We start from the raw sequence: 9,427 nt of genomic DNA on the forward strand, positions 1-9,427 counted from the left end.
ATGGATCCAAGATCAAGTAATCAATTTATAGGGGACAAAATAAGAAGCACAATTCACGGTATGTTATTTTTTGGAGAAGTTCCATGCAATGAGACTTTAAAATATAGACTGATTATTTAAGGGGATGTCAACAGAAGCAGATCTTGAGCATAAAACTAAATTAAAGAATTTATTAAATTAAGGAGAAAAACTAAAAAGAAACAACTATAGCACGTGCTTGACAGCTAGTTCATAATTAAAGTGGAGGTCTATAAATTATGACCACCGGAAAGCAAAGAGAAGTATAATTTCAAATTTTCAATCATGACATTGTTTAAGCTTTGTTCTATTTTCATTGTTCTTCTTATAGCAATCACTGGTTAGTATCTATTTTTACTATCTTTAAATTTTGATTCTGCTTGCTTTCAATTATGTATTTAGGTACATATGTGAGACTATATACATATTTATATGTATGCAAGAATATGCATGCATCTTTATCCATGACATTTCGACATGCATGTTTTATAATGATGTACCGTTTATAATTTTATTTTATAACTATGATGATGAAATATTTCAGTCAACATGTCGTGGATCTCAAAGACACAATTCATGGCTACACTCGATGTTAAGCATGACCTCTCAAGAATTACGAGGAGGTTATTCCCACAACTTAATACTTGTTGGAATTCTTGCACTTCTGACAGTGATTGTAGTGACTGCTGGATATGTTGTACTTGCTGGTATAATGCTACTCTATTAGAAGATAAACCTTCATGTAGGTTCTAAGATTTCAATTTAATTTCAGTGGTTTCGTCAGTCTTTTCTTATTTATATGTTTGTCATTTAAGCTTTGTATTAATAATGAAACAAAATGCAAAGAGCTGCTGTTGGCAAGTATATGAGTGTGTGTCTATATATATATATATATATATATATATATATATATATATATATATATATACTAGTTTCTGAACTCACGTGTGTCCCTTGTGTAGAAGTACAGAGTTTTTAAACGATAGTGATAATATTAACTGTGCATCAACGTCAATTCCATCAGTTGGAACATCTTTTCAAACTTCAAGTATCTCCTCAACCACCAAATCGTTGTTCCTATCTTCTTTTGCCATTTTTCCATCAATCTTCACGAGGATACTGAATTCTTCTCCATTACTCAATACCAACTTAGATTCCTCTTTCTGTAGTAGTAAAAAGCCAAATACATTAGTTTAAATATTGACTAAAACATATGGAGAACTTGTACAACCTGAAGGATCCTTTAAGTAATGTAGGAGTTTTACCTTTTAAGATGTTGAGTTAACATATTCCTTGATGTTGCAGCCAAAGAAGTATAATGCACCATAAAACAACGTAATACTTATATATTGTTGTACAACAGAAACACCAAACTTTAACCTATATCTAAAGCACAATTCAGTGATTAGATCATTGACTCTTCAACTGCTTGTTCTAGATAATATATATGTCTATGTGTCTTACCTTTCCACATAATCAATATTTTCTATCATAAAGTAGCCACAAGTGGCACTCGTGTGTGGCATTTCTTGCAAGCATGATACCATGGGTATTGTTACTATTGATGTCGGCAATTTTGGCATTGAACGTACAATGTATATTCTATACGTAAATTAGCAGGGTCATTTTGTTAGATTGTAAACATATAAATGTAGGATACATTGTGTTAGATTTTGGCAGGAAAATGTACCTTCAAGTTGGCAATTGAGCCATCCCTATATCAGTGATTTTGACTTCTCTAACTCTTTGCATTAGTTTACTTAGCATTAAACTTATGTTTATCTTGTTTTCCTTTACATTGTCATTCATGTATTGTTAAACTTTCTTTTAAAAGAATGTTCCATATATCTAACATGTGGGGAGGAAATAAGTGAAAAGTGAAATCTACTATTTACCATCTGTTGAGATCTTTGGCCTTCTCACATATTGGGATAATTAGCACGCTACTAACAGGAGTCCTCGAAAGAACAAAGTTCATATTTAAAAAGGATCAACAACCTTCATGTTGTCTAAAATAATATGGAAATATATAGGTGATTTACACCTTAGTAAGTAGAGCTTTTAACATCACAGAAGGCTACCATTAATTTTGAATTTTCAATACTCTCTAACAATTTTCCCCTCCAGTCAAGTCTCCCCATAAAGTCCAAGTTTTCCAATCATATCTATATAGTTAAAATTGAGTATCATTAGAGTTACATTCCACTTATATTGCATGTAGTAAAGTTCAAATCATGAGCGTCTAATAACTGGTAACTTGCCTTTAATTCGTTTGTAACTATATTACTTCTCTCCTTTTGCTTCGTCCTTCTCCATTTAGTGCTTTCACTTTTATTAGAATGCAAACCACATCTTAAAAAAAATATGAAATATTAAATACTGAATAATTGTAGCTGCAAAATACTCAATCAACATATGCATGTATTTACCAAAGAATATCTTAACAATGTTTAAAAGGTAATGACGAAAGCGTAAAATTATTACCAATCATAACCAAGAAACCTGATAAAAGGATTATAATACAAAATTAAGGTTTAATGCATATGACGAATTTAAATACAATATGAGAAGCTCCCGAGAGATTACCTGAACACTGAACTTAAATAGATCCATGAGCAGTTATACATTCTATATGACAAAAATCAACCACCAAGATGGTGAACCTGCAACATTAAAGAGCACACAAAATATCAGGCTCCTGGTGGGTCAGCAGGTTAGCATCCACACATGAGATACAAGCAGAATAGATGTATTCAAGGGAATCACACCATCATGTCATATATTCACGTTTGGCGTGTTTTCTAAATGGAGTAACTGATTTAAGGTAATATGGAACATAATAAAATTTGCCGTGACAATATCAAATAATCCACAAGAAACACATTCTGCCCCAAGTACTACAATGTTTAATTAGCTATGGCCCAAAAACTACTTAAGTAAAGTCTACAATTGCAACATATGTTAGTTGAGTATAATATGGCAATATAAAGGTCATGTACAGTTTTAAAAATTCTCCATGTCAAGTTATCATGCTCCACACCTTCTACATGACTTTTTACATTATTAATACCATGTTTAACTTTAGAACTTTTCAAGAAATCGCATAATCAAGAAAAGTTTGTTGCTAGCTATGACCAAAAGGACTGAAGAGAAGACAATATTTGCAGCATAAACTAATAGAAACAGATATACCTATTGCAAATACTGGTGAGTAAAATAGACTCTTCTCGAAAAAAAGAAATTTCTGGCATAATGAATACAACAAGGATGATGGGAGTATAGACAAAGACACCTTATTGTGCACCTGCGGTGAAGAATGTGAAAAGGCTGTGAAAAGAAGTTATTGACATTGAATATGAAGGATAGAAACAATTAGTACTTTCATTATGAAAATTTACATTGCTATGAATAAAAAACATAAAAAGGTGTTACCATGGTATAAAGAGAGAAATGACTGCAAGTAATAAATAAAGGAATGAACACACCTGCTCACGTGTAATTGCTTGCTCGTATTTTTCGGTATTCTCCATAGTTTAATTTGGCTTATGATTTCAATCGTTCTTAAAATGATAGTAGCAGAAGAAACTCAAAAACCAAAGCAGAAGAATTTGTCTCTTCTCATTAGATTAAGAAAAGCAAACAGTTACCTATGACTTTATTAGGGAAAATAAACGGAAGCAAGCAGCAATCAATGCCTTTATTTAACCCCAATTAATTTAATAAAGATATTGTGGCTTTAACATACAGTGATTGAAGGGGGCACAAAAAACCAGCAAATCAATTCTCATAAAATGGTAATCATGATGACATTCAATTTTGGGAGCAGTTGATGGAGAACGTTTCTGGGATTAATTAAAGAAGAATAAGAATGGCCTCAAACCTAATTGTATTTGTTGAATTGATTTAATGAAGCATTAAAGTACTATAGCGTAAGCCGCTAAATTCTAATATAATTCATATATTATTTGATTGAAAGCTTTTATTTTTCAAGGGCAAAAATGTAACTCCGTTTTTAAGGATATTATTGTAATTCAATTTTGAAGGTAGGAGCTTCTTACTTTTAGTATAATATATATATGATATGATGAATATGATATGATGATATATTGTAAAGAGGTACTCAATACTTATTCAACTGTGCCAAAATCAATTTGGAGTATGGGATATAATTTTATTTAGGAAAAGACATATATATATTGTGAAACATTTTTCTTTTCATTTATAGTAACACCTTTTATATTTATAGTTTTAAACGTGCTAAATCGTAGCTAGCTAAACAAGTATATGACTTGGTTTAAATCACACATTTCAATCATAAATCCATCGTTAGCCTTCAACGAAAAAAAGTCTTTTCAAATTTTCTTGCAAACCATTGTAAATTATGCATTTAGAAGGTCAAATATTAAATTTTCGAGTAATATTTTCTCGATTATGCATTAGAAATCAACAGCAGCAGCTGAGCAGCATTACAAGTAATAAAGAAAAACGAAAATGATAAGCAAAAATTAAGGACCGGTAGGTTTTTTATCCTTTTTTTCAGAATCTTTTTTTGAAAATCATATTTGTCCATGAAAATTGGGGCTTTTGCATCTATATCCGATTTTGGGGTCACAATTGAATTTATACCCACTTTGCAAAAATATTTGCAAGTGTACTCACTTTACGATCAATATCAGACTTATCAAGTCTAAAGTTAAAAAAATGCCTGAAGTGAAAAAATTATACTTCAAATGCTCTTAAGGCCAAATAGGTCTGAAATGCAGCTAATGGTGTCATGCACTTAAGGCTAATAAGTCTGAAGTGAAAAAATTGTGTAAGTAAAATTAGTAGATAATATTGACTAAGAACAAGAAGGAAAGAAGAACAACTTATCAAAAAATATTGTGTCGTGGCAAGTCACTGTCTTAAAAGCGATTTCGCCCCACTGGGTACAAATTATTAAGACCGATCGCTCCCCAAGGTTCCACAGCACCTCCAAACACGTGCACTCGTGGCTGAAAGCTTGGAATTTGCACTAAACAATTACCCAGAATTCGGTTGAAGAAAAGAGAGGTGAAGGTGTTTTTTGTATCAGATATACAATTCACAAAGAAGACTGCCTTTTTAAGGCAAAGCTATTGGACAGTTACAGATGAAGAAATTAATCTGTAGCTGTTACAGAAATTAAAATGGAGTTGTTACAAAATTAACCACAGCTGTTACAAGAATTAAACACAACTATTACAGAAATTAAAGCATGGCAGTTACAAAGAAATAAATGAAACGTTACAAAATTCAATTCAAAGAAAATGAATTTGGACATATTCTAGTAAACTCAAAAATGAAGAAATAATTTTAGCAAAACCATGTTTGGAATAGGCCTCACGTATATCTCACGCGCAAGGGGAGCATATAGACCCATTTTGCCTTCAGAATGAACTTCTCATGTGCGCGATACCACTCTCTTTTACTAGCTCTTTACAAGTCCAACAAAGAGTAATTCAATATAAAGAGAAGGAAAAGACTTTCCGCCACTAATGAGGGACACTTTGTCTCTCACAAAAGACAAAGAAGTAAAGAAAGAAAAGGGACCACAAAGAAATCTTTGGCTTTGCATTAACAAGATTAATAATACCAACAAATTGCACTTCAGATACACTTAAGGCCAATAAGTTTGACGTAAAAAATTGCACTTCAGATGCACTTAAGGCCAAAAAGTCTAAAGTGCAACAAACATTTTCATTCACTTAAGGCCAATAAGCCTGAAGTGAAAATTTATATTTCAGATGCACTTAAGGCCAAATAGGTCTGAAGTATAACTAATGGTTTCATGCACTTAAGGCCAATAAGTCTGAAGTGAAAAACTGCACTTCAGATGCACTTAAGGCCAAAAGGTCTGCAGTGCAACAAATATTTTGCTACACTTAAGGCCAATAAGTCTAAAGTGAAAATTGCACTTCAGATGCACTTAAGGCCAAAAAATCTAAAGTGCAACAAACATTTTGCTATATTTAAGGCCAATAAGTCCGAAGTGAAATGTCACGACCCAAAAATCTAACTAGTCGTGATTTCACCTCACCCAACCCGCTAGGTAAGCCAGTTAACTTCTATCCAGTTCCAATAAAATTTAATACGACAAATAAGTAAAAGAAAATATCTAAATCTTATATATTTTCCAAGGACTGGTAGTAAAAATCATGAGCTTCTAAAATTAGAATTTCCAACGCTGGTGTAAAACAAAATACATCAACTGTCCGAATAATACATAAATAGATTTTTCATAAGTCTAGAGCTACCATGAACAAGAGGCAGCTATAACCGGAACGCATGTACATCTTCAAATTCAGCTCATGTCGATCATAGCAACGTCAGCAGCCAACATCTGCACGCAAGGTGCAGAAGTGTAGTATGAGTACAACCGACCTCATGTACTCAATAAGTAACAAACCTAACCTTAGGTTGAAAGTAGTGACGAGTTGGCCGAACAAAAGTCGGTCCAGCACCAATAGCCAACAACAGTTCATAACAACGTAAAGCTAGTAATAAAAGAAGTAACTAAGAGATAAAAAGCTCAGCTTATTCATAGTTCCCGAAAATAGTTTCGCTTTTCAAGTATATCAATGAAAACCCAAGTTTTTTACTGAAATTACCAAAAATATGAGTAAGTTTGAAAACTGTAATTTTTTCCAAAAGCTTTCCACGGTAAGTGCTTCATTTTTCAAATGGCATGAGGAAAATACATCTTCATGCTTATATGTCAATATGTGTGAGAAGTCATGAATGACGTGATACCGTACAGCATGAGAAAAATGAATCTCTATGCATGTATGTCAAATGTGCATGTCAAATACGATGCAACTCAGTGATAAAATCATATGCATACTCCCAGAATATCAATTCACTCAGTCCTCACAGTCACTCAATTCTCACAGCCACTCAATCTTCACAGTCACTCAGTCCTCCCAATCACTTGGCACTCGGCACTCGCACTCTGTAGATACCTACGCTCACTTGGGTGTATATAGACTCCGAAGTGTCTCCTTCAGCCAAAGCGCTATAACAATTCAATCATGGTATAAATTAGTAAAACATGTTGCCACGTGCAGCCCGATCCCATAAACATCCTCACCATCAGGCCCTCGGCCTCACTCCATCATCAATCTCTCCAGTCTTTTGGGCTATCAATGTCATGAAAAATCAGCCCATAAATGACCTCAGTAGGACCCGATAGGAGAAGCATGTAGCCTAGATATGATTTCTAACATGGGTCACAAATCGTAGCTCTAATACGTAGAGATTCATGGTTACAGATAAGATTAGGTAACTACACAGTGCCACAGGGATAACGGAGCCACAATTCACATGGTGCACTCCCACACGCACATCACCTAGCATGCGCGTCACCTCAATACCAAACACATAACACGTAATTCAGGGTTTCATACCCTCAGCACCAAGTTTAGAAGTTTTACTTACCTCGAACAAGCCAAATCCAACATTGAGCAAGCCAAACGATGCTCCAAAAATGTCATCCGGCACGTACCGACCTCTGAACGGCTCGAAACTAGCCAAAAGCAACTCAAATACATCAAATAATGCCAAAAGCAAACACAATTGATAAAGGTAGAATCTTTAATCAAACGCCCACAATCGGCTAAAAAGTCCAACCTGGGCCCGTAACTCAAAACCCAGCAAAACGTCACAAAATCTGACAATACATTCAATAACGAGTCCAACAATACTGGTTTCACCCAAATCCGACTCCGAATCGATGTTCAAAACTCAAAAACTCGCTCTATAAAACTTTAGGTTAAAACCCCCAATTTCTCTTTTGAAATCATCAATCAAATGCCAAAAAAGAAGATAGATTCATGAAATATAATCAAAAATTAGTGGAAAACAATTACCTCAATCCATATGGTAAAAATCGCTTCAAAATTATCTCAATTCAAGCTCCATAGCTCCAAATATGCAAAATTATCTAAAACCTTCGAAATAGAGTACTTTATACAGTGTTCCAGGGGTACCCTTCATGATCATGGTCACAAATCTCGCGATCACAATTACAAAATTTTGTAGGACAATTTTTTCCCTATGCGATCGCGGCCATTTTCCCGCGATCGTGATGAACAAACTTCCATTTAAGTCTTCTCTATTCTTCCCAGACAGCCTGTAGTATATTATCCATAACATTTTGTACAAAACTCAAAATGACAAATGATTTAATTTTCTAAAAATTAGATATAAAGGGCTACAAATTTCATTTTTGGATCAGCTCCAAATTTATTATAGATTGCAAGTTATAAGCTTCCAAAGTCGGGTCAGTGCAACAGAGATTTTCTTCTATGCGATCGCGGAAAATCTTCCGCGGTCGCGATTCACAGCACCATTTTTCCTATTTTACTCTTCGCTACCAAATCCATGCTATCGCAATGTACACCTCTGTAGCCAAAATCAGCAACTAAAAATGGCTTAGAAATGGTCCAAAATCACCCTAAAACTTACCCGAGCCCCTCGAAACTCCGTCCGAATATACCAACAAGTCCCATAACATAACACGAACCTACTCGAGACCTCAAATCACACATAACAACATCGAAACGACGAATCGCACCTCAATTCGAACTTGGATGAACTTTGAACTTTGAACTTCCAAAACTCATGCCGAAACATATGAAATCAACTCGGAATGAACCCAAATTGTGCACACAAGTACCAACTGACATAACGAAGCTATTCCAATTCCCGAAACCATAATCCGAATCCGATAACCACAAAGTCAACTGTCGGTCAAACTTGTGAACTTTTCAAACCTTCAAATTTTCAACTTTCGTCAATTTATGCCGAAACCTTCTAACCTTCCAACCTAAGGCAAATTCACAAAAAAGTCAAATTTGGTCAACTCTTCCAACCTAAGGTTTCAACAATAAAATTCATTCTTCCAAATCGATTCCGAATAACCTGAAAACCAAAACCGACGATTCACATAAGTCATAATACATCATACGGAGCTACTCATGCCCGTAAACTACCGAGCAAAGTGCAAATGTTCTAAATGACCGGTCGGGGCATTACATGAAAAATTGCACTTCAGATGCACTTAAGGCCAAAAAGTCTGAAGTACAACAAACGTTTTCATTCACTTAAGGTCAACAAGTCTGAAGTAAAAAATGCCCGGAAACAGAAATTTATTTTTCGAATTGATTGATTTTCATGTATCTTTTGATCTTGAAATTGAAAATCTTCATCTTTCCTTTTTTGACAGCATGATTTCGCGAGCAGACCAGAATGAAGGTTATGCAGACCTTGCGCGACCTGGTGGTTGGAATGGTTAGTATTAAACATGATGCTTTTTAGTTTTTTGTTAACCTCCCATATTCTTACAATGTTTGAAAACAGATCCTGATATGCTTGAGGTGGGAAATGGAGG

The 9,427-nt window shown here is 34.4% G+C and overlaps 1 long non-coding RNA gene across 1 annotated transcript; it reads right to left on the minus strand.

The window, feature by feature from the left end:
- Nucleotides 1-983: 983 nt before the first annotated feature.
- On the minus strand, nt 984-3,644 carry LOC104226416 (uncharacterized). The gene is made up of 3 exons (XR_710838.2): nt 3,211-3,644; nt 2,605-2,681; nt 984-1,181 (listed from the first exon to the last, which is right to left on the minus strand). It is a non-coding gene; the product is annotated as an uncharacterized lncRNA (long non-coding RNA).
- Nucleotides 3,645-9,427: the final 5,783 nt, after the last annotated feature.

The sequence above is a fragment of the Nicotiana sylvestris genome, chromosome 4 (assembly GCF_000393655.2).
Source record: "Nicotiana sylvestris chromosome 4, ASM39365v2, whole genome shotgun sequence".
Lineage (NCBI taxonomy): Eukaryota > Viridiplantae > Streptophyta > Magnoliopsida > Solanales > Solanaceae > Nicotiana > Nicotiana sylvestris.